The 23,806-nt window shown below is 48.3% G+C and overlaps 1 protein-coding gene across 1 annotated transcript in view; it reads left to right on the top strand.

The window, feature by feature from the left end:
- The first annotated feature begins 5,427 nt into the window (after positions 1 to 5,427).
- The window catches only part of NCALD (neurocalcin delta), a 50,209-nt gene continuing 31,830 nt past the window's right edge, over positions 5,428 to 23,806 (top strand). The window contains exon 1 of the mRNA XM_068672381.1: positions 5,428 to 5,779. The gene's annotated coding sequence lies outside the window, so the exon portion shown is untranslated. The remainder of the gene's footprint in view (positions 5,780 to 23,806) is intronic.

The raw sequence follows: 23,806 nt of genomic DNA, 5'->3' as shown, positions 1-23,806 counted from the left end.
TTTCTCTGTGCTCATGTTTTTTTTACTATGTAGACCACGCTCGTGTGGCTTTCAGTCAGTTCAAACCATGGGCAGAGTGAGTTCGTAGGCTGTCTGCAAAATACCCTGTCTATGTACCCCCAGAGTAAACTGAAGCCAACAGAAGGACTCCTGTTGACTTGCCCGAGCCTGTCTATGTTCAGGTTCACGTAAAGCATCACACGGTTCAGAGCACAGCTAGGACACACAGCTGGTGGTCATGGCTGTTCCTCTACACCCACCTCCCCTCACAGCATCAGGCCGTGCCGGGTCTGCAGAGCCTGTGGTACGAGGACAACCCCTACATCTACATTTACACGAGCATTTCAGGCTTGCACCGCAGGTATGAGACCAACCAGCATCCACATGTCCATCCTGTCTCACAGCAAGGTCAGGGGCATGCACCCATGCATCAGAAATGCTGGATCTGGGGACTGCAGAGACAGCCAGGAGTGCAGGAAAAGGCGAAAATGTGGATTGTCCAGGGGATGCAGCTCGTCACTGCTGCTGGGGTTGGTGCTTGGGCACCACTGGGTCATCCTGACCTTCTGTGGCAGAGGTGATGCTGAAGGAGCAGGGTTCCTCCACACCCCATAACGATGCCCTCTCCAGCTCCTCCTTCTGTCCTGAGGATGTTTATCACAAGTTTATCATCATTTACTTTTTGGGTATCAAAGGGAGAAAGGGGAGAAGTGCATGCTATCAAGGAACAGGCAAAGACAACCGGTGCAAGCCAGAAAACATATGCCAAAAATGCTTTCACTGCTATCTCTTCAGCAGCTACTGACACCAGGAAGCCTTTCCCTGTTATCTGTGGAGGACGAAGTTGCAGAAACGCCTGCCAGAAGTGCTGTGTGACTGCAATGTGTGCAGGAACAGCCCGTTCCCCTTCCGAGAGAAACTCCAGGGCTTTCTTCGGAGCTCACATCTTCAAAGTGGTCTGAACACTGCTTGTCCACTAACAAGGAGTCAAGGGCATGGCAAAGCCTTGGCAAAGCCTGGCCATTTAGAGGACACCCAGCTAGCTGCCAGGAGGCACAAGGTGGTCTGGAGGGAAGGAGGTGTCCTGATGAGGATTGGCAGGGAAACCAGGCATAACCAGCTGTTCCTTGTGTCCAAAGCTGACCAAGATGGATTTTTCCCCTGTGGTCAGATAATGCTGCTTCCACAGGATCCTCTCAATTTGCCTGTTTTTCACATTTCCCAGGACCCTGATGCCTGCTGATGGTCTGACACAAACAGCCTGATGTGTGTGCAGCCCTGGGTGGGTGGTCAGCAGGGCTGGGCTCTTCCCACTGCTGGTGTGCAGGGATGAACAAACAGGCACCAACAGGGCTCCTGGGACTGGGCTACAAGACGTCATCATCCTGTATGTGGGAAAAGGGGTCTGCAGTGCCAACTTATCTGCCTTTTGGGGCCTTAGGGCAATGGGAGGTGTGCCAGGGTGGTGGTGCCTTCACCAGGGATGGATAAGGTGGCACTGGGACTTCTGAGTGCAGGCAGTGAGATGGCATGAAAAAACACTCTGAAATTCTTTTTTTTTTTCTTCTTTTTAATAAATCAGGCCATTTATATGCTGGTATATTTAGCAAGAGTGTGATATAGTGCTTCCATGTGAGGGTGCAGGCTGGCGGTTAGTTATTACAAATTAAACACTAGCAGCTCCTTAGATAAGATAAGCTACACAGGAGTGGATGGCAGCAGCTCAAGGAAAGGGGTAAGAAAAAGTGGAGAAAAATGAGGGAGTGGAAGCACAGGAAAAGAAAAATGAGGAAAGAGCAAAAACATTTGAAATTTGCCAAGTGTGATAAATGTTGCGAAGATTTTTTTTTTTTCTGAAGCAGGAAATGTTCCTTTTCAACATAGGTGGGACTGAAACACAGATGACTGAATTCCTGTTACGGATTTCTGTTCCTTTCTCCCTGCTGGAGAAAGATTAATCTGGGAGCAAAAGGATATTTCTATCTTGTTTCTTTTGTTTATCTGCACCCGCTATCGCTGTGTGCACGGTTGGTTTCCACCAGGCTGTCAGGCACTTGGGCTCTCATCCAGCAAATACTTAAGCCCACGTGTAACATCCCGGCCGGCGTAAGGTTATCCATGTGCTTGGATGACTTTGGGTCAGGATCTTAATGTCTCTGCCGCTCAGATGTGACTTCCACACAGCAAGGAGGAGACGCGAAAGAGCCAGACAATTAGAAATGTTATTGTGAGACCACAGAGATCCTGGCAAGAGGGCTCAGGGGGTAATTCGCTACCTGAAATATTACTTGGACACTAGGGAAGAGAAAAAAAAAAACAAAACAAACAAACAAAAAAAAAAAACCAGGCACATCAATTATTCTCCAGAAAGTGCTGCTTTGGGGTATTGGAAGCAATCAGCAAATTCAGTCCAAATGAGCCAGGTTAGGTTAAAACATGGAAACGGGAGCGGGGTGAGCAGTGGGGCTGAGAGCAGAGGGGCCGTGCATCCCAGGAGGCACCCTGCCCACACAGCTCTTTGCTGAAGCCCCACTGCAAACAGAGACCTTTGTCTCCAAATAGCCTTGCTTGTTTTAAAAACGTTCAAAATGCCTTCTTTGATCCAAAGTGATTTTTTTTTTTCCCCCAGCAAGTTGCCAAGTAATGCGTTCGTCTTCGATCCAAATGGCTTTTCCTTGGTTTCTTTCAGTTTGGCCCTCAAATGAGAAAAAAAAAAAAAAAAAAAAAAAAAGAAGAAAAGAAAATGAAAAAATGAAAAGAAAAAAAAAAAAAAAAAAGCAAGTGCACACAGCTCAAACACATCAGTTAGTGGGAAGCATCTGCATTCAGCAGCAGAGTCAGTCTTCTGGCTGGTCCCTTAGGAGGCGCTGACGGCAATTACGAGATGATGGGGAGTTTTTCCAGCTAGGAGTATTTCGGTTTTCATCCTCTCTCTCACATTTTTGAACTTGTCTCCCGGTGCTTCAGTGCCCACCAGGTGGGATCCCTGCCCCTGCTGCTGCCCAGAGGCCACTTCAGCTCCTCTCACTCCCCTGGCTGTGACCAAGGATGTCTTGTGGTGCACCAGGAGCCCTGAGCATCACACCCCCGAGGTGTTTGTAGGGGAAGGGATGCTTGCAGCCCATGCACATCTCCAGCCTGGTGGCATCTCCCACTGCAAGCTTGGGGAGTCCCCAAAACTGCTGCAGGATGCTGCAGGGGAGCCCAGGGCTGTTGCTCCTGGACGGGGAATCGCTCAGCCCCTGGAAGCAGGAATAGCCCCACTGAAGAGCCCAGGCACATACACGGAGAGCACGGGGTTTTCTTACAGCTCTGCATTCCTGGGAAACCATCTTCCACCTGATTTGGCTTGAACAATAATTCTTTCTCTGGGCCACCTTCGGTGAATGGGGTGGGCCGAGCCGCTTGTGCTCATTGTTTTGCTCTCAGCACCCCCTTTGCCTGTGATGCCGTGTCAGCTGCATGACAACCAAAATGTCTTTTCCTGCGGGTTGTTTTTTCCACCCGTTTTTTTCTACAAGCGCAGAAGTCAACACGGCAACATTTTGCTGAGCCCTGTTTCCGTCTCTTTTTTATCTGTACTTCTGATGCCAATGGAAACATTACCCCTCTCTCAAACTGCAAACTGCAGTCACCAGCAAAACACATCGGCTTTTTTTTTTTTTTTAATGGAGTACATTAAAATCACATCTACTTTCTTCTTTTTTTTTCCCCCTCTTCTATTTTAAAAAGCAGTAGATGTCATGGATATTGGGAGGGAAGATTTCAGCACAAAGCACTTTTCTGAGCATCGTTTGTGGAAGAGAAAAGTCGAGTGGATTCCCAGCTGCCAAAGTGATGGGGATCCTTTCTGGGGGGCAAGGTTGCCTTGCTGGCTGATACCGGGGCAGATTGAGCCTTCTGTGGGTTCAAAGACCAAGCCAGATAGTATTTCTGCTTGCTGTGTGTATTCCGGTTTATGGGCAAACAAATGTTATCTATTGTTAGCTCTGCAGAGCCAGAACAAGAGCGGGATGGAGAGCTGGACCCGGTCCCACTCTGCAGTGCTGTAACCGAGCGTAAGTTATTGCATATGTCTGGAAGCGAGCCTGCTCGGGGTGTTTTAGATAGATACAGACACAGATATAGATACAGATACAGATTATAGATAGCGATGTGTGTGCTGTGATCATGGCACTCATTACTGTGCTCGTTGAGGCTCCAGCAGCCTGTCCTTCATGCTGAAAATGAGGGAGGGAAGGTCCAGGATGCAGGACGGACACATCTCCTGCACCAGGGTGAGAAGCACGGGCCCAGGTGGATGAGACACATTTGCTCCTCCGAGGGCTTCAGCCCTTAAATATCTTTTTACGCGTTTTTTCTAACCAGTGCCAGCATCTCGCTGCTTTCTGCTCACTTGGCTGACTGACACTACAAAAGAGACAGATTTGGCACCGGGGGTTTTATCACGGAAAAGTGAAGCTAAGTCAGGGGATAGCCACTTTTCTGCCACGTTCAGCTGGATTTTGGGGCCTTCAAGGGATGAATTCTGCTGCTTTCATCTCTGGATGGTGTCTTCCCCCAGCCTGAGCAAAACACCTTATAAAATGGAGAGGTTTATAGCATCTGCTTTTGCGAAAAGGACTTTTAAAGGAGTTAAAGCCTTTAAATTCTCCCCCATGTGCACACATCTCTGCCCCAGCAGCAGTTTTGGCAGTAGCACACCATGCGGTGCCTGAGTGATCTCTTTCTAAACTGAGATCCCAAACTTTTCTGTTGTGTTTTACAAACATTGCCATTAAACGGAGAAATATATCTGTGTGTTGTCATGGGACGGCTTTATTGGTCGGTGTTGACACGCAGCTCCAGCCCTCTGTGGTGGATTAACACATGTGGTTATATGCAACACATGTAGCGTGCGCCGGGCTTTTAAAAACCCATCACATTATCCTTGTTCTGCTAAACTGTCACAGGCTTTGCAGCCAACCGTGAATCTTTTCTTTTTTAAGGCAGGGTTTTGAGGCAGCTGGGGCTGCCTTGATGTATTGCCACCACTCCCTGTGCCCTCTTCGCTCCGAGGAGAGGTACGAGCGGCGAGGCGGCGGAAAGATGCACACCGCGTTTCACTCTGCCTGTCCGTCCTTCCAGGCAGCCCACGTATTTTCAAAGCATTTTCCAGTTATTTGGGGGCTAGGTGAAGGTTGGGGAGGTGTCTGGGGCCAGGTGGAGCTGGGAGCTGCTTTGTCCACGTCTCGGGATGTCCCGGTGGCTGCGCATCACCGAGGCACCCCATATGCGGATGCCCCATCGCGTGGGTGCACCAGGCAGAAAACTTTTGTGGCTTGTTTGTTTTTTTTTTTCTTTTTTTCTTTTTTCTGCTGCATGTGGGGATGCAGGAGGAAGAGGAAGAGGGAGGTGCATTTTCTAGCGGGGACACGTTCCCCATCGGTGCAGTACGGGGCCGAGCCCCGGCCGGCCGAGCCGCGGGAGCCCCGGGTGCTCGGGCCGCCCGTGCTGGTTGGGATGCGCGCCCCGTGTGACAGATGACCTATTGAAATAATTTCGGAGCAGTGCTGGGGTTGCCACGACAACCAATGCTCTCTTGGCTTTCATCTGGCCATGTGACAGCCACTTTGACGTCAGCTGGAGGCAGAGCCTGTGGTTTCGGCCGCGCAGCCAAAGCCTTGTGAGAACCTAGTGGATGCTGGATTTATCCCCGCCGCCGCCGCCGCCGCTGCTGCTGTTTCTCAGGGGCTGCCAGAGCATGGACTATTAAAAACTTGCATTTCTGCAGTGTGAGGTAACCCTTTGCTTTATGTTCTCCTCAGGTATTTCCCCCTCCTCCTTTTATTTGTCCTTTAAAAAAAAAAAAAAGAAAGAAAGAAAGGGGGATAAAAAGCAGTTTATCGTGACCGGTATTTCTTTCACTTGTTTGTTTTGGCTGGAAGTTTGCCTTGATGAACAAGCCCGGCGCTATCAGATAAATGCAAAGCAGCTTCCAGTTGCTAATTCTGCGTGCAGACGGCTGAGCAGAGTTAAATTTAGATTAATGATCCGTGAAAGCGGAATAAAATGATATTGTTCTCGTGTGACACCCTAGGAATATAGATGAACGCGAGTAATCCCAGGCTAACCCATCTGGGGGTCCAAAGAAATATTCCCTGGCTGTGTTGCTGCTCTGAGCATCTACCCAGCCCTGTACCTCTGCTGGAACTTGGGTTATTTTTTTTTTTAACGCTGCCCAATCCGGGCGGTTTTGTCCCCAGCGTGCGCAGGCAGCGGAAAGCCCGCGACAGATGCTGCTGGGAGCAGCTCCCCGAGTTGGCGGCCGTAAACCAGCTTTGTTCAGGGACACGGCTCGTGCTGCCTGTCCTGGCGGGAGGGACGGATGGGGAGCTTCCTGAAAAGCCACCCGCAGTATGCCAGGACAACCAGCAGCTTCGGCGTTTTGACCCTTTCTCTCCCAAGCACAGCTTTCCCGTCCGTATTTATTCTGCTGGGGGTGCAGCATGGTTAGCAGGGCTAAAAAAGGAGCTGCAAGCTGAGCAGCACCATGGCGATTGAAGAACAAAATGCTGTTTGGGTGTTTTCTTATAAAAAGGGAGCTCGGCTGCCTGTTACAGTGGCTCAGAGGAGGCTGCTCTGGAGCAGGAGGTTGCAGGGTTGCTGAAGTTGGGTGCCGCAGACGGAGTTTGTCTGCCTGTGACCATCTCTGTGCTCGCCTTGAGAACAGGCTGCCGACGAAGCCTCGTGTGCGTTATTTCCTGGAAAAGTACGTTAGACCGTTCTTATCTTCGCTAATTAAATACTCCTGTTCCCTTCCTCCCAAAGTTCAAAGGGTTTATTGATAATGGTAATGATTTGCTAAGGCAGCTGCCACTCCGAAATGACGACGGAGCTGCCGATTTAAAATACGGTGCAATAAAAGATGAAAAAGGGAAAAAAAGTGTACGAATTATCCTGATGTCACTAAGTGCAGCAGAAGTAAGGGATTCAGAAAGGGAGCCAAGGCGGAGATTAAAACTTGAGGCACTTCTGTAAGGAAAGTTATGGCTTAGTGCTCTGGGTTTGGCATTCCTAGCAGACCCGCAGGGATAAATGCAGCTCGAAGCCCTGAACCGTCTCACTTGGTGTTATCTGCTCTTTCCAACGTAACTCGTGTGTCCGAGTGATCAACGTTTTGGAGACTGAAGTGTTTTGAATCGCGTTTATTAAATTCTTGAGAAATCCCCACTCCCTCCTTGTAGGTGCAGCTGACAGCATCCCGTGCCCGCCTTCCCTCCGGGCTGCCCTTATTTCACCGTGGTCATGGTCTGTGCCCCCTGCCAGCCTGCAGGCACCCCAAAAACACCCACAGGGTGTGTTCTGCCTGGCTCCATCCCCTCTGGGGGGCTCTGGGCACCCCACTGTCCCCTAGGAGCCCGGGGACAGGGTGGCCGTGATGGCCAGCGAGGCAGCTCGCAGGTGCTGGAGGCTGCAACGCGTGGGGACGGCACAGGAAGGGAAGTGAGAGTGGCTTTGGGTCCGTGCACTTCTTTCTGCTGATTTTGTGCTCTGGTTTCGTTGGTCAGCTCTGCACCAATCTCTTTGACCAAACGCTTGGGTTTTACCGTGGTAGCGTGTGGATTTCCAAGGAAGCAGAACGCTAAGCCCCAGTGTTGGAGCACTTCACCTAGGGGAAACCTTGCCTGAAAACCATACTGAGAGCTCCTGGAGTCACTGCTCACAACTGGATGCAGCCGGGGAAATTAAAAACAGGCTCAAGCTGTTGATGCCTCCAGCCCAGTAATAACAACATGCTCAGGCCCTCGGTGTGCTCTACCTTGATCTGGTTGAGTTGATGGGCAATGACAATCTAAATTTAGGCTGGAAGCATAATAAAACCTTAAAAAAAAATCTAAAAAAAAACAAAAAACACACCACTTGCAGCACAGATCACTGACTCCTTCTCGCATTTCTCAGACCGAGGAGGTTTCTGCTGTCATCTTAAAGGCCCCAGATGCTACTCAAGGCGGTGTTTTGGGGGGGAATAAAATCCCCCCTGTGGGGAGAATTGTCAAACAGCGGGAACTGCTGTAGCTGTATTGAGTTTCAGGCTCTTAAATGACGCGCTGCAGAAGTTGGTTTCCACCCTGCTCAGAACCATTACGTTGTGCTAATTTAATGTCCCGCCTCGACTCGAGCAACAACTGGTTTAAATGATGGCTGAGCGGCAGCAGAGGGCTGGCGCTGCAATCAGCAGTCACTGTCGCAATTAAACCCAGATGCCAGGCGTGTGGTGCTCCGAGTGCAGGATAGAAGCTGACCCCATGGCTGGTCCCGAGCTCAAGCGCAGGAATCCTCGCTCTGGGACGTGTTGGTGGCCATCTCTTGGAAATAACCTTCCCTGGTGAGCCAACACGCAGACAGCTCCAGTCAGATAGCAGCTTGAAAAATAGACTCCGTTTTGGCTGCTCTCTCGCTGCTGTTAAATTTGTCTTCTTAAATGGCAGGGAGGATGAGCTGGGGTTGGAGAAACAGTAATTTCGTAATTATTTTACATGGATCGAATTATTCTGTCATCAAATCTGCATTTCAGACAGCATTACAGTACGGAAATATAATTAGAAACTGTAATTCAGGAATTGCTGAACGCGGTATTTCCCAGAGGGAGCGCCGCGAAGAAGAAGCTGCCCTTCGTAGGGCTCCGCCAAACGCTGAGCTCCTGAAGGTGCAAGGCGTGGAGCTGCGAAGTTCCTCTCCGTCCTGTGACCACCCTGCGGCCTCAACACGCCATTGACTTTCTAATGAACTTTTTTTTTTTTCTTTTTTTTTTGTAAGATTCATTTCCACAGAAACGCCTAATCATTAAGAGCTGAAGTGCTCAGATCCTGTTCTGCTGAATTTCGGTCTGGCTGCGCTGATAGCTGCCGAACTGCTTGCAGCCACAAAATGACACGAAGATAATGTAAGGATCTGTTTGACGCCCAGAAAAGCCAAGAAGCTCACACTTGGGGCTGAAATGCTGCTTGGAATTTGCCCAAAGCCTGAAATTCTCAGCAATGCTCCCTCTCGTTGGGGTTTGGCTTAGCTCTGTTTCTCCCCTTTCATTAACTCAAGGTGTTTTGCTGCTCTCGTTCGCAGCGTTGTACAAAGTTTTAGCTGCATAAATCTCACTGATGTCAATCCTTAAGCTCTTATTATAATGCTGATGATGATCTCTGGCTCATCATAGATATCTTAGCTGGAAACGAGTGCAACCTCCTTGTAGTTGGGCTCATGCTGAGAAACCCCTTCCTATTTTCCTGGAAACACACGCTCCGAGGGAGAGCACCATCCCTGGCAAGTTCTTCCCACCACCTTGCTGGGACATCGGATGAGGCAGCGTGCAGAGCAGAGCTCGTGATGCACAAAGCACAGCTGAGAGGAGGCAGAAGCCGAGTGTGAGGCTTGTTCAGTGGTTCCCTCTCCCCAGATGTCCTTCAGGGTCCTGCTAAGGAGGGTCCCCGTGGCCCCTTTTCCCGTGCCAAGGGCCACCTTCTGCACCCATCACACCCGACTGTGCTGCAGGGGCAGGGGTTGCCCCATTGCTTGCATTTTGGCTGTGAAGCACCAGCATCACAGCATCAGCACAAGCTGGGAAGGCAGTTTTGTGAGGAAGGATGAAATAAGGCAGATTTGATCTTCCCTGACTGCCCTGCGGCAGGAGGGATGGGGAAAGCATCACGGCCAGCTCCTCTCCTTGCTGACGGTCCCAAATTACCAAAGCACAAGGGATGCAGCCCGTCTAAGTGCCCAATTTCACCCGGGGAGGCTGCAGCCATCCTGCCCTGAGCACTTGTAGCTCCATCAGAGAGCTCTGCTCCTGCTGCGCAAACGCTCCTCGCGGCAAACCCCAGATGCCAGGGGGAGGCGAGCACAAAGCTGCTGATTATTCCCCCGACTGCTGCATGCTTCCTATCACAACACTATTCTTTTGTGCAGAATGGCAGCCTGATTGCACAGCCCTCTCTAACTTTACCATTTTAGCCAGCCCAGGTCCAATTAGAGCAATTATATCTCAGCAGAAACACTGCCTGTTGTCCTCTGGACCTGCCCGTCAATGTCCTATTCAGGGCTGTTTGTCTTGTGTGGGGTTTTTCAGATAGAATCACTCTGATCCTACTAAAGAAGCCTGCATTTCTGTAGAGTTGTTTCACGGGCTCGCGTGAACAGGGGGAGTGCAGACTTGCAGCACCAAGGATGCATCTTCCAGTCTAACCGCGGTGCCTGAACACTGATTCGACGTGGGACTCTTCACTTTCTCTGATTTTACTGCTTAAAATGGATCACAGGATCAGAATTTGAGCTCTTCCTTGCTGTGTTGGGTTTCTTTGATCGAAACCCCCAATCTGAGCTTCAAGTAGTGTCAGACAGCACGTGCTGTTAGACCCCAAATGGTTCAGAAGCCTGTGTGGGACCGTTTGGTGATTTGGGAGCTCAGGCAGTGCTGCAGAAATCCCATCTGCATGCTGTTACCTCTGCTGTAAATGCTCGCTGAAGGAGCTGAGGGACTCCTGCAAAGGAGGTCTTGCTCGCCACCTCTAAAATAGGAGAAGAGAAGCAGAGCCATGTGAAAGCAGAAGCCCTGGGACTTGGGAATGTCAGAGGTGGTGGAAAGAGGAACCGATCTCCTGAACAAACAGCCTTTTATTTTCTCCTACTTCCCCTGGAATGGGAGATTTAGGGCACAGGTTTTTCATGCGTTCAGAGTTTTCTTCTCAAAATTAATTTAGCTCTTCTTTGAGAATTGAGAAATGAGGAGCTGAAAGCTCCTGGTGCTGCTCCTCCTCCAGCAGCACCACGACAGCGGCTCCACCACCCGTTTCCCACTTCAATTAATTCAATGTTTAATTTAAAAGTGTATTTTTGCTGATATTTCACTGTGCCTTAGCTACGAGCTCGCTGTGGCCTTGCTCCCACGCTGGGAACCCGCACTAAAATCCTTTCCCTGCGCTCAGCTCCACCCATGCTCGAGGACGGCATTCATTGCAGGGTGGCAGAGAAGGGGTTAAACCAAACCACAGTTCCCAGTTCGAGGCCTTTTCCGAAATAGCAGCTTTTCTTTTGTTTGCTGAATTCCCCGTGCTTTTCCAGTGCTGCTCCCCTTACCCATTTCTTGCCCGAAATAACAATTTTTTTAACCAGAGGAATGGCTGGGGCTGGGAGAGGAGGGGACCTGCGGCCGGGGCCGGACAGCTGCAGGCTCTCGTGTGTCTGCACGAGCAAATACTGAGCTGCAACGGGATGCCTGTGGGACACCGCAGGGCAGGTGGTGATTCCCAGCACCTAAAGCAATCGTGTCAGCCTTTTTGTGACATCCCTCAGCGGTGCTCCTCGCGGCAAGCTTCAGGAGCTGCCCCAGAGTCATGGCAAAAGTCAGCAGGCACCGGGGTGGCTGTGCCCGGAGCAGCCACCCGCTGCTTGGACAGATGCTGCTGCTAAATTCACACACCTCAGCTGTCTCTGCAGTTTTTGGGATGAATCACCCAAGCCTTCCGTGCTCAGAGCTGGTAAAGGCTGAGCCCACCGAGGGCTCACCCCTCAGAGCCTCAGCATGTCCAGCACAGAGGCCGTGGTGCTGGCAGAGCACATCCCACGTGATTTAAAGCCTCCCAATCTTCTTCCAACTCCTTTTTCCTACGAGGTAATAGCTTGCTTCCCCCGGGTCCTGGCACTCAGGAAGGTGAGGATGTTCAGCAGCAAGGAAGAGGGGATTTCCCTGTCAGTCAGCCCCTGTGCTGGGGAACGCTCCCAGATGCATTTGCTTTGTAATTGCAGGTGATGTGGTGTATGCCATCAGGTGTAACGAGGTGGAAATTCTTGGAAAAGCCCTTACAAATAGAAAAGCAGTGTTCCTGAAACCTGGTGCTGGGGGAGCTGGGAGCTCTGGCTGCTACCAGCAGGAGCCCAGACTGCAAGGGCAAAACCCCCAGGCTGGCAGCTCGAGCCCGACACACAGAGCAGTTGGTTTTAGCATCCCTCCTAGTTCAGTTTTAAAGCATTTTTAGTTCACAATGCATTTATTTTAAAGATGTGAAAATTGCAGATGTGGATATCCCGTACTACACCCCTCCCGCTCTCCAGTTCCTCCAGAATGAGTAAATTGTTATCATCTGTATTACCCCTCCCAGAGATCAGCACGGCCCATGTTTCCAGTGCCCTACTGTACCTAATATCTGGGTTTTAAAGCCCACCTTGCCTGCTGTGAGCCCTGTGTGCTGCTGAACATCCCTGCAGCTCCCAAAATTTCCCCCAGCATCACCTCCATCCCACTTTGAAGCATTTCATAGCTTGCCCTGGACGAGAGATGCCTGGGTGCCCTCGTCGTAAAACCTGAGTGTTGGAAGAGACAGAAAGCAAAGACAATGTCTGGGTGATGTTTTCCCCCAGTGATGCTATTTTTTTGTATCCTACAGTCGCATTTTTGTCCCTGGAGCATCATGAGGTGGGCTGTGCCACCTGGTACCGGGACTTTTCAGGCTGGGGTCCTCATCCAAACCCCCCCACCGACCCACCTGTAACCTCAGGCAAGTCCCAGTCAGGCACACAGGACCCTGACCGTGATGTCTTGTCAGGCCCTTTCATGGGAGCTGTCACGTAGTAACACCCTTTGATATCATTTCCAGCTTTACACCAAAGCCAAACACTGGCTGGGTATTTCGGGCTGTGCCATTTGCCAAAGCAGGACCCCAAAACGTGAGCGTGCCCACGTGAAACTGCAAAGTTTTCCCCTTCCACTTCCAAACAGAAATTGTGGTGCTCATATTGCCCCAAATAATACAGGGGATTTAGGAAGACAAGCATTAAGACATTTTTCAGAGTCACTGAGTGTTTTTTAATCCTTATTAGCCCTGAGCAGTTGTCTCCCGGTGAACTCACGGAAGGGGAGGTGTAATTAAAGACGTGCCCGGCGCGGCCTGCCGTGCACACACAGCCACACAGCTGCTCTTTGTAGTACAGCTGAAATGTCTTTCTGAACGACAGCTCAACAATGGGAAACATTTCTTTCTGAAAGAAAACTGAAGACAAGCTTTTCTTCCAGGCGTCATCAGAAAAAGAAAAAAAAAAAAAAAAAGAAAAAAAAAGAAAAAACTTCCTTAAATTTCTAGCCCCACTGAGCATCTGGCTCTAATGTACAGTTCCTTGACTTTGTTCATTTCTTAACCAGAATGTGCTCCTGTTTCAAAGCACAGTCGTTTCATCTGCTAATAAAAGCCCATTCAAGTGTCTGAGTGCTCCGGCAGTCTTTGCCTTCATTGTTCTGGGCCATCTTCTGCCTTCTGCCTCGATCTTCCCGCTGTGGATCGGCGTTGTCCACATCCCCCCTCACTACTCCTCGCTGATCCAAGCTGCTCGTCTGAACCTGCTGGTGGGTAGTTTCGATCGAGATGTCACAGCGTGCTAAATTTGTCCACGCAGACAATATGGTGACAGGCTTTTCCGCCCAAGCCATGTCCAAAATCCCCTCTCCACCAGTTTGGAGCCGCTGCCTTCAGGCTCCTGGCACCGATGGGAACTGGTTGCTGTGGGATGTGCCTTCACCTGCAGGGCTGCTGCGAGCTGGATGCTTTCTCACATCCATTTGAGCACATTATTTCTGAGACCGCTCCTCCTCCAATCAATAAAAGACTCCTTAAAATTGTCTACCCATATTGAGAAAAATGCAATTTGCTCCAGGAATCTTCATTGTATTTCATTACGAGCCACCGAATCTAATAGACAAAGATCACTTTAATTGTAAGTGGGCAAAAGGAAGATCCACGCCACGCTCCCACTGAGCGACTAGCAGCACCGTGCACCTTCTCCACCTAACGCGGTTACATAAACTAATTAGGTTTGGGGCTTCTGATGGGAACAGTGCTTAACGATGTTACATGTCCCCTGAGAGAAACCGGTGTCAGATTAATTTGTTAGGTATCGTGGTATCTATTCTCAGATATTTTTTCCTGCCCCGAGGAAACTGGTGAGGTCTGCCTGTGTCCAACTGGTTTCCCTTGCCCTGCAGAGAGCAGGGCACAGCAAAGGTCCTCTCCCTCTGCAGCCCCACGCAGCACGTGCAGGGCTGGGATTCATCTTACAAAGCGAAGTACTTAGGTGTCATTCACCACTGTTTTGTGCTTTATTGCTCACTGCTTTTATTTATTGTCAGCTTGGGCAGACAGTTTCACGGAGAGGAAAAGATAACACCCAGTCCAAGGTTGCATCCTCCAGCTCTGTTCCTCCCTGTTGGGCAGGCAGCTGACAAATTGCATGCAGGTTAACTTCTTGTCTTTGTGCACAGAAGCACCCTGTAGCTAAAAAGCAGAGTGGAACACCCCCTGTACCCTGCAGCACCCCAAGGATCCGTGCTACTTACCGCAGTGGCAGCTCTCCCTAAATCTGTCATTTATAATAACTTGAAACATCAAGAGAAGACACATCGAAGTGTGAACATCATGTCATTTTGCTGACGTCCTTGTCATGCTGCTAATTGCTGTTTAATTACTGTAACTACCTAGGAAGTAGTTCCCAGATGTGAATAGCTGAGGGACATTTTTGGCCTGTGGAGCAATAGGGGGTTGAGAAGATGCAGAGGTGATGTGGTGCTGGGGCAGAGCAGGGATGCAGAGCACACAGCTGAGCAAACCGTAGCCGTGAGAGATGAGCAGCCCCGTGTGGCCAGGTGATGGGTGATAGGCAGAGAGGCTCCTCCACGTCTCTCATGGTGGGTGAGGTGGGGAGTTGTACGAGCCAACAGCCTCTGAGCCCTGGTAGAGTCATTCAGTGCCTGAGGAGTGTCCATCCCATGCCTGGTCCCCTTGAGAATCCCTGTGGGTGCAGCCCCAGGAACCGATCAGCTCCTTGGGATCTTCAAAACCTGACCCCAAGTGGTCCAGGAGCACAGGACCAGCTGATACAAAAAGCCACACAGGTGCTGTAGAAATTCCTTTCCTGTGCATTGCTTCAGTCAACGCTGCAATGCAGGTGCCACAATCCTTGTAGGGCCATCAGAGATCTTCAGATGAAAAAGCTGTGTTATTGTGTTGCCTATAGGAGAGGAAGGGATCATGTTAAGGAAGAAAAGCTTTGTAGAAAACCTGAACTGACTTAAAAAATACAGTTGCCATCTGCCCCATCAATACTGAATGGGAACTGGGCACGTGGTCCCCTTTCCAAGAAAACCAAAAGCTTATTATTTCACAGTTTTGGACAGCACATTCTGTACAGCCTCTTGACCCCAAGGTTAAGCCCAGCTAGCTGTGAGTTTTATTGAGGCTACTTCTAGACCGTCATTTCAATTAATTTATTGTGATAACTGTATTGCTGCTTCTAATGCTCCCTAATGCTGAATTGACACAGCTCCTCTTGACCTCCCTGCTGCACCCTGGCTCTCAGTTACCTGCTTGCATAGCCCTGCGCTCAGATTCCTGCTGCACCACGTTATGTGAAGTGCTGTGAGGGAGACTGCACACTGCAGGGACGGGCAGAGGTATTGTAAACACCTTTCTGCCTTTGGATCTCCTCTTGGACACCCTTTATGCTCCCTCCCATGAGAAGCACACTCACCTTTTAAGATACCATTTCTCTTCCAGAGGAGGACAGGCAGGAGGGGACCTCCTGAGGCATCCAGCCTGGTGCAGGTAACGACACCATGTAAGCCCAAGTCATGCATTTTTCAGGCTCTGTTTTCACACGAGCTAGGCCTTTTGTCTTGTGATCTTAGGAGAAGGCTGTTCCACAGACTTCGCTGCTCCAGTGGTTAGAGATTTGCTTCTCATTCCCAGCCAAACTGTATTCATGGCTAGTTTATACCCATTTGTTCCTGTGCCAGCATTGTCCTTCAGTTTAAATAGCTTTTCTCCTTCCCTAGTATTTACCCCCTCTGATGTATTTATAGATTACAACCATATCCCCTCTTGGCCTTTCTTTAGCTAGGCTAAACAGCCGAGTGCTTCTGGTCTCCTCGGAGAGTGCAGGCTTTCCATTCCCTTATTTAGCCTAGCAGCCCTTCTCTCATCCCCCGTGGGCCTGGCTCCCTTTCCAGGGCATGCCAATTCCCTCTCCATGCACTACAGAGGTCCAGGTGAGCCCTGGTATCACCAAACCCTCGTACACCCCGCTGTGTTTTCATCAATGGCAGTGATGCTTCCACTCCCAGGGCTCACCAGATCGATCCCAGCAGGTTCATTAGGAAGTGGCATTTGCCTCCTTCGGCTCTGATCACACTGGTGCTTTATAGTTCCTTGCTGGCTGTATAAGAACCTCAGGTCTTTCTCCCATTACATCATTTCTAGTTAAAAGCACGAATTCTTCCTGGTGGTCCCTCAGAAATTGCGCTTTCTAATTTGCACTATTCCAGTGCTAAAATTACCCCATTTTTCTTGAGTGATAGCCTGTCTCTCCAGCTAATGGTGCCTCCTGCCTTGGTGTCATCAGCAAAGGCACTGCTCTGAGATTATGCGTCATGGTTATTAACAAAAATGCTCAACAAGATCCATCGGGAGGCTCCTCTTTGAAGGGCTCCATTGTAACCATCTTCCACCTGAGATTTCCCCTTTCAATTCAACCCATTACCCTGGAAGAGGAAACATCTGTCAGATTCTGTCTGGCACATCCCCCAGCAGGCGACGATTTGCTTTGATTTTCCCTAAGTGGTTTTGAATTAACCTCTACGTATATCCATTTATATATCTATTAGCAATGCGAGCTTATGTGCTGGTTTGGGAGCCAGTGCAGATGACTTTCTGTGAGGTTTCCATATAAGGTCCGTTCTGCCAAGAAACTTCAGTTCTAACCTCTCACATTTCTACAACTTCGCTCTGAGATCCCTCTTCAGCAGGACTTGCCAATTGTGGTGCTCAAGTCGGGGTGTTAGCAGACATGTTTTGCTCTGCTTCAGTCTCCCAGCGGCTTATAAAGCCAAATTCATGATTCAAATGACTAAACTCATTATTCAGGCTTAGTACATTTTTTTATAGGAATTTGGAATGGGGTGAAAATTCTTTTGTGCTCTGGCCTGTGTTGCTCAGATCTTGGCCTGCAGAGGAATAGCAAAACTGATGTTTGTACCCTTTACATTCAAAATGGGTGAGACTATAAATATCCCGTAGTCCTAAAACAACATTCCTGCTAGTTCTTCAATTAAGACTGTGAGATTCTCCCCCAGCATCTCCCGGCACTTCCCCACAAAGATCTGACTGTCTTCCTTTCTTCTTTGTGCCAAAGGCTTTAGAGACTTTTGGAGGACTTGGTGACAACCCGCAAACCAGAGAACAGAGCTCCATCTCTTTTAGGCTCAAACAAGAGAGGAGAGATTATTGAATCTTTGGCTGCCCTTTTGATGACTGAGAAATTAGTTCTTGCCCTCCTTCCTTTGAACAGTTCAGGTTTCGGGTGTCTATGTTATCACCAAGTTCTGAATGTGCTGTTCAAATGAGAACTGAACAATTCTCCCTTAAAAAATAAAATAAAATAAAATAAAATAAAATAAAATAAAATAAAATAAAATAAAATAAAATTTCAGAAAAAAATAATTCAGTCTTTAGTTTAGGCTGTTCCCTGAGTTATATATATATTTTTTATTATTATTAACATTAGAGCATACTCTGACCCAAAGAATAAGCTATCACCTTTGCACGTGGAGGGATGGCTGACAATTCTTCCCCTTTTGCCCAAATCTAAGCTGATCTAAAACCAAGGACCAGAAACCCCCATGATACTCCAGACTTCATTTGACTCTCTTGGTGGGCAGTTGTCCTGGTACAGCCTGAAGAACTATCGATTTGAGGATTTGCCTGCTGAACAGAGCAATCAGGCAGAAAAGGCTTTAATTGGCATGAAGCTGCATTTTCCAGCTCTTTTTGCTAAATCGAAGGAGCTCCACGACAACAAATGATATAATTTAATTTGACACTGGATGTCGAGCAAACGGAGGCCGTGTGAAACCAGCCTCTGATATTTCTGCTTCTGCCTGAAATCAGGCAATGAACGTGGGGTTTGCTCAGCCATCCACCAGACTCCAGCAGTGGCATCGACTGGCCTTCCACAGCTTGCACGGAGACAGCTACGTTCAGGTTTCTGAATCTGGAGTGGGATTCCCCCTGCCTTTTGTAGATAAGTAATGTGGAGAGCTTGATACTAAAATGGACACCTCCTGAGCTGCAGTGCACAGCCAAGAGCTTGGAGACAAATCTCTCCTCTCCTCTCCTCTCCTCTCCTCTCCTCTCCTCTCCTCTCCTCTCCTCTCCTCTCCTCTCCTCTCCTCTCCTCTCCTCTCCTCTCCTCTCCTCTCCTCTCCTCTCCTCTCCTCTCCTCTCCTCTCCTCTCCTCTCCTCTCCTCTCCTCTCCTCTCCTCTCCTCTCCTCTCCTCTCCTCTCCTCTCCTCTCCTCTCCTCTCCTCTCCTCTCCTCTCCTCTCCTCTCCTCTCCTCTCCTCTCCTCTCCTCTCCTCTCCTCTCCTCTCCTCTCCTCTCAAGAAAAATTGTATGTAGGAAGCATCTGAACCAAAAGCAAGGGGAGGGGACCGTAGCAGCCCGCAGCTACTTAGCATCTCAAAGGAAAGACTGAATTCCTTCTATCTGGCAATCAAGATTCAAGCAGTCACTTTATTGACAGAATTAGTTCATATTCCAGTCCATCATGTGTACAGATAATGCACTCTGAGATTAAGCTACTGTAGCAATAAATTTGCTAACCTAATTTTGAAAGATAAAAGCTCCAGTGAAGTGAGGCTTCATGGTGCACTCCACTCCATTAGATTTCCAGCACTTTGGAGGAGCAGACAAGAAAGCCCTCCCTCAGGTAGCGGCTCCCTGCCTCTGACCTCCTCCTCTGAAAGCAAATCTTGCAGGGAAGGAAATAGAGCAGCACTAAAACTCCTGTCCCTCTGGGCACGAGCATCTGCCATTGCTCTCAGCAGCACACGTGAAAGGCCGTACGAAACAGGAGGCCTGCTTACCCCTGCCCTCGGGCCCTGGGTCTCTTACTGGTCTGGAAACTGGGGTGCTCTGAGCACTGGCGGCACAGGAGGTGCTCATTGCTGTGGGATGAGGAACAAGAGGGAGACAGCATAGACTCAGAGAGTCATTAAGGTTGAAAAGACCCCAAGATCACCTGGTCCAACAACCCCCCTGCCACCAATGTCACCCACCAACCATGTCCCCAAGCACCACATCCAACCTCTCCTTGAGCACCCCCAGGGTGGACTCCACCACCTCCCTGGGCAACCCGTCCCAACACCTCACTGCTCTTTCTGACAGAAATGTCTCCTCATTTTCAACCTGAACCTCCCCTGGCACAACTTGAGGCCATTCCCTCTAGTCCTATCACTGGTTACCTGTGAGAAGAGGCCGACCCCCAGCTCCCCACTCCTTTCTTTCAGGTATCTATAGAGAGCAATAAGGTCTCCCCTGAGCCTCCTCCTTTCCAGACTAAACAGCCCCAGCCCTGTTCTGGACACATGCCAGGGCCTCACAGCCTGTGCCATGGTGGTCCTGGGCAGACACCTCACTGGGCTTGAAGACCTTTGTACGAGCTTTGAGGTAAAGCATGGCACAAGGTCGGATGGTGGCCAGGGATTGCTCAATATCCACAGGCCTCCTATGGCAGCAATTCTGGGAGAGATTTTGCAGCTGATAAGGAAACCTCAAGAGCTGAGCACTACAAGCCCGATGACAGCTCAGACCTCAGCAGAGGAACCTTTGGCCTTGTCCATCTCTGCAGCCTGAGAGATGGGAATGGCTCCGCCGGGAAAGGGGTGGCTGTGTGTGCATGGGGCAGCTGTGCAAGGAGGCCATCAAGTGTCCCCCCAAAAAAACATCTCAGGTCTTAATGGGCCACTGATTTTCACCCACGATCAAGCTGCCTGGTGTTGCTAGCGGGGTGGAGTTTCTTATGTAACTTAACTGAATTAAATTCTTCATCTGGCCATGCTACAAGGATGGCGTTGTTGAAAACCACAGGCATGAAGTCCATGTAATGTTGGTGGCAGTAGCTTTATTGATCTTGGCCATGCTAGGAAAGTTTGCAAGCTGCGCCGAACTTTGCCTCACATTTAATTTTCTTCATATTTTGAAAGGTAATATTTACATTCCAGATTCACAACGTGCTCTGTATGTCTTATTTGAATGTTAATTGGGAGCTGTAATCAATCAGGTCAAAAAGAAATTATTGTGTTGGTTATGTTGTCTTCCTTTACGAAGGCCTAAATGTATGATGCTGCAAAACATGTACCAAAAGCATCTATAGCTAGCTGATTTTGGAATCTTGTTATCATGAAACCCACCAGGAGCAAATGCATATCACTTCTATATGACTTAAATCCAAACATATTAGTTCTGTTTGTGCTGCATGAGTGCTTACAGCACACTGCAGTTCAAAGGCAAATCACACAAAAAATATAACATTTTCGGGCACTCCCGTCCTGTCCCTGGCTATTACCCATACAGAAAGCTGTTACTACCTACTTACTTGGGGTTCACACCAGTTCCAGGTGTGAGCCTCAGACCAGGTTTTCAGGAAGCCTCCAAAATTACAAGTTGGTGTTTTTAGCTGGGTTCACCAGGACCAGCTCCCCACACCCTCCTTTGTCTGCTTATTTTCAGCCCTTCTAGACATTTCACAGTGTGTGCTTTTCAAAGAGGAGCAATTTCTTTATGAACCATAGCAGGTATCAGGCAGTTAGGTAGAAACAGTGTGTGGTGGGATGCCAGGTGGAGATGCAAGGCATTCGACCCACATTCCCCAGGCAGGAGAGCATAATAGGAGATACTGGAGGTATCCGGGCAGTGAACAGGTTTGTTAGGGCAGGGGTGGTTCATCAGTTCTGTCAGTTCTTCCTCGATCAACCCAAGGAGATCTCCAGGCTCAGATCTCCGGGATCCACCAGGAACAGTGCTTTCAGACACAGGGATTCACTCTGGTGTAAGCAGCTACTGCTTCACTGACCTAAGGAGCCCAAACAAGTACAGTTAGGGAAGATCAGGCCCACTTTCACCACAGTGCTTTGTCATTTTCTACAAAAGCATTTACCAGCAATTGCTCTTATCCATTGCCCAAAAACAGCATTTTTTTCTTCCTTCGGATAAAAATTAGTTTTATAAGAGCCACACCATGCTCTTATAAATGGTAGCTTCTTGCAACAAATGTGCCACATACATATGAATAAATCATAGCAGAGGGACCAGAGCCCTCATCGAGGCTCTGATTACAAACTTCCAGCTCTGGGAAGGAGATGAGCAATCTTTATGTTGAATTATAACTGCAGATATTTCCTTTTTTCTAAGCTAGTGTCTGTTACCATGGCCACAACCTTCAGAATATTCTGGCTATTCTACAGTCATTAATAGGAGTGAAAGAGCAGATGTTTAATTATGGTCTTATTCCATTCGCCAAAGTACGGCTGACATATGAAAAGTCTTCAGTAGAAGAAAAAAATAAAAATAAAAAAATAAAAATTATTGTTTATCAGTTTTCCTAGAGAAAAAATTTTGCTTGGTCTCAAACAGGCTGTTCTTCATCTATTCCTGTTTATTTAGATAAAGTTATCGTGTGTGTCACAGTACAGAAGATCTCTTTATCAGATATCTCTGGATAGAGAAACCCAAATATAGGGCTGAATTCCTCTGCTCTTCTCTTTCCTTCTGATCACACAAAACCTTTTATCAAACCCTTCCATGTAACTGGTATTGATTTAAAGCTTTTGTAAAAAAAGGGCAAAGGACAATCCCACCTTTTCCTCAAAATTAGAGAGCAGCCTATGGAGGGAGATCCAGCATGGGATTCTCACTGAAACCCCAGATGGAAAAGAACATGCTCAAGTAAAAGGTTTGGGTCAGGGTCAATATTTATGGAAAATCCAACAGTGAGAGAGGTGTGGTCAGCATACAGCAGCTTCTCACAGTCTCTGCTGCGATGCGATGCTTGCAGCATCCCCATGGCACCACTGCTTCTGGGTGGGCAGTGAGCAGCCGCCCGGGGAGCAGGCTGCTCACACCATGCAAAGGCTAAATGGCATGTTTTTCTGTTTATTTTTGGCCACACAATTATTTTGCTACGTTGCAATCCATTTTCCTGCTGTAAAAGCTGCTTTTGTCTACACAGTGTGTAATTAAATGTGTCCCCTCTCATTTCATGCCTACAGCGCACTACCCAAAACTCTCATTTTCCTGCACTTTATCAGTTCACCTGTTTTTCAGAGGCAGTGTCATTCCCCCAGTGGCAGTGAGCCCATCTCACAGAAGGCATGAGCTCTGGGCCTTGGGAACTGATTTTTTCTACATGAATAGTACTTTGCGACAGACTTACCCTAAAAAATTGTGCCAAAAATTAATGCCATGCTACCAAACTTGGCTGAATTAATATAGGACAGAAATAATATTGCCTATATAGACCAGAAACGTAACATCCCTGGAGAAAGCAAGGAACCGAGAAAGGGTCCATTGAGTGGGCAGAACATTTTTAGGCAGTCCTTTACTTAATTTTTAAGTTGCTGTCATGGAAGAGAGGCACGCACCCAGCTTCCAGCATCTGCTTCGCACTCCACGCATGCCTGACCACATCTCTCTCTGCAGCAGCTCGGCAGCCCTGCAGCTCCAAGGGCATGTGAAGGTGCAGTCAGTTCTGTGCAAAGCAGCTTTGATGGCTGAACTCAGATCTATCCTATCAAATCCCATTGCTAGATGTGGAGGAGCCGTTCGGTTCTCTCCTCAAAGCACTTGTCATTCTGTTTGGCAACCCACTCCTGCAGCCCGCTCCCTTCTCTGGCTTGTTTTAACTTATCCAGCAAAGACCTTATAGGGAGGTCCCTAGGTCCCTTGTTTTGTCCTCTTCTGGCAGAGCATCCAGCTTTCTATATTACTGAATGCAGTGTTATACACAGACGTATTTATATATACTGTATGTACGTATACACACATGCATATTATATTAAAATATAACGGTGAATTTTCAAAGTCAAACACCTGGAAAAATTAAGATTTGGGTGATCTGTGCTTTCATTTCTCATACCTTTTAGCTTGCTTCTATATTTGTATAATCAGAGCATATACATTAATACGGTGAGATCTGGCTTTCCTTTATTCTTCATTTTTGTGACATGCCGTGGAAAATTGTTGCAGAAATTCTAGAGTGAGATCTCTTTGTGAATAAGATCACTTTGGAGAGGAGGAATTTACTAATGATTCAAAAGGTGTGCATCCCTGAGCCTGTATTCAGCTCTTCCTTAAACACAGCGAGAGCCTTTGTTTGCAAATCAATGGAACCTCCCCTGCATTGCACCATGGCTCTCCTCCCAAAATAGCTTGAGCATGTATATGTGTGAGTGTACAAAAAGACTTATTACTGTCCTGTAAGTTCAGCTTTACCCATTTACTCAGGTATGGGTCTGTGAACATCAAGAAATACCTGTGGAGATTCCTATTTCAGGCAATTCAACCTGTGCATCATTCCTGGAAAGCAGGTGCATCCAAACATTCTTGTTCTGTGGTGATTTCCATGCATCTTTAAGTAGGGTCTCAGTGTGTTTCTGGAAGATGATCTCATCAAGGAACCTTATTTTCTGCTGTGGATAAGATATTCCAGATGCTTTCCAGTCTAACATTAATTAACTTTGCTTTTGTTATCAGCTAGCTTTGTAAATGAGTGGTTTTAGAAAACGTAAGAGATGCAGAACTCCTAGATGAAAAAGTGATTTCCCAAGCAGCCATTCAATGGAGAAAGGGGTGGTAATCCACTGAGACAGACTTCTGCAGCAGAAAAATCAACAGAATAATTCTTTTTGTTTTAGTTAATGTGGTGCATTGTTTTAGGAAGCAACATATTGCTGAGTT

The sequence above is a fragment of the Anas acuta genome, chromosome 2, assembly GCF_963932015.1.
Source record: "Anas acuta chromosome 2, bAnaAcu1.1, whole genome shotgun sequence".
Taxonomy (NCBI): domain Eukaryota; kingdom Metazoa; phylum Chordata; class Aves; order Anseriformes; family Anatidae; genus Anas; species Anas acuta.
Note: the sequence above shows the minus strand (reverse complement) of the source record. Positions and strands in the feature narration are given on the sequence as shown.